At 42.5% G+C, this 2,190-nt stretch overlaps 1 pseudogene; it reads right to left on the bottom strand.

The window, feature by feature from the left end:
* Positions 1-706: 706 nt before the first annotated feature.
* Positions 707-1,363, bottom strand: LOC124979437 (protein CFAP20DC-like; annotated as a pseudogene).
* Positions 1,364-2,190: the final 827 nt, after the last annotated feature.

Raw genomic sequence — 2,190 nt, 5'->3', positions numbered from 1 at the left:
AAACCCTAGCTCCTCCTTTGCAAACAGCACTTTCACACAACTAAAACTGACTTTCTCCTTTTGATCAGGAAGCCAGCCTGACACCTGGTCAGTGCTGTCTCCCCTCTCTTAGGAGAAGTCCTAATAAAAAGCCTTGCCTGTATATTCTCTCACCTGATTCCATTTGTTTCTACTTGTCACCAAATCAAAATTCCCATGTCTGACATCAGTTTGCCAAAAAGAAAGAAAAGAAAAGAAAAATCTTACTAAGTCAGTTTAGCCACAAGCCCCTTACCAAGCATGTTTCCCTTTAGTCATTTTTCATTCACTGACATCCCCCTGCACTCTGCTCCTTGGTCATAAATCTCCACTTGTCCTTCCTGGCTTCAGAGTTGAGTGCAGTCTACCTCCCCTACTACAACATTCCACAGTGGTCCCTAGAACTATCATCATGGCACCCTTGAATAAAGTCTGTTTTCTCCATTCTGTAATTTCACCTTCTTTCTTTCTTTCTTCTTTTTTTTTTTTTTTTTTTTTTTTTTTTTTTTTGTGTGTGTGTGTGTGTGTGTGTGTGTGTGTGTGATATTCAGCTTTAGTAACATCATTTTGGTCCAGAATAAAGAAATCAAGAATCAATGATTGTGAGCAAATTCACTTCAGCAGACATAAAATCAAACAGCTACCATGCATCCATACTATTCCAAAGGCATGTTTTAAATTACATACATCAGAGGATTTTAAAGTCTTGATAGCAAAACATACCATCTTTATCAGCAGTGTCTTGAGGCTTTGATTTTAAGGTGAATATTTTCTGTAGCTTACAGTTAGCTGAGACAATAATTCCATCCAGTGACTGGAAAACTGCCCCCTTGAATATTTCACTGGTGAATGCTATCAAGTCAATGTACAGATTGCACCAAATTTTGCGCTTGATCATGAAGAGTGAGATTTTTGCATGAAGTGGGGTTGAGGATAGTTCCTTAAGGACCGTTGATAAATACAATCTTCTTTTGATGTTCCCTAAATCAGTAATTAGCAATTCAGTGGAGAAGTCTTGTCCCAGGGGTATGTAAATCTGAAGTACAAGAAACCTTTGGATCAGTCCAACCTGGAAAATTCTCTAGGAATCGGACTCTACCATATTGATAGTAGTGAGCCAGTGAGGCAGCAAGAGTTCTGGATTTGCTTATTTCTCCTTTGGTAACTGAATTTTATTTGTTTGGCTGCTGCCTTCCAGGACAAACACAAAACTTTTAACTTCTTTATCAAATTCTTTCCAAATCACAGATGGACTACCAAGAATCTTCCCTTTTGCACCAGGATTTTTTCCCTGAACACTAAAGATTTCCACAAATGCACCTCCCTGGTATACATTTTTGAACATTCCCGCAGGGGGACCGCTTGGGGGCTTGGGGGGCAGAGTTCAGGGCTTCCTGCGAGTGGCTTGACCCTGCAGGCTGGAAATCCGCGGGTGGAAACCCAGAGATCGACGCGCTGCGAAGCGCTTGTTGCCTGGCTGGGAGTAGTAGGTCAGGCTCTTCTCAGCGCCTTGGGCCCCGGGTCAGCTGCACTTCCAGCCGCCGACCCGCACCATCCCGGCGCCGGCTTCCTCTCGGGTGCCCTCACTAGTGAGGGCGCAGCTGCTTGGGCGGGCTCCGGGTTGTCCCTAGAGAGTGAACCACCGAGCTTCCGCCACCTACCACCGCCCTCCGGCCTAGGCTAGGCGGCGCGCTGCCTCCCCGCCCCCGAGTCCTGTAATTTCACTTTCTTGATGATGTCCTTTGCTGAATTAGTTTTTTGGTTTTTTGTTTTGTTTTGTTTATCTACTTTATCATTCATTATCTTCTGTTACTCATGCTTTGGCATGTCTAAGAATTCCGCGCCAATGACAAGGCCGTGAAGGATTTACTCCTATGTTTTCTTTTAAGGGCACTACTTCTTAAATTTCAATTCTTAATTCATTTTCAGTTAATTTTTATATATGCTGTGAGTTAGGAGTCCCATTTTATTCTTTCACATGTTGAAATCCAATTATCCCAAACACTGTTTGTTGAGATTATTCTTTTCCACTTGAAGGGAATTGTCATTCTTGTCAAAACTCAAGTGCCTAGAGATGTGCTAGTTTATTTCTCAACTCTAAATTCTGTTCCAGTCACCTATATGTCTATCCTTATGCCAGTGCCTCAGTTTTTATATTGCTGTCCCTTTTTA

Source organism: Sciurus carolinensis, chromosome 3, assembly GCF_902686445.1.
Source record: "Sciurus carolinensis chromosome 3, mSciCar1.2, whole genome shotgun sequence".
Lineage (NCBI taxonomy): Eukaryota > Metazoa > Chordata > Mammalia > Rodentia > Sciuridae > Sciurus > Sciurus carolinensis.
Note: the sequence above shows the minus strand (reverse complement) of the source record. Positions and strands in the feature narration are given on the sequence as shown.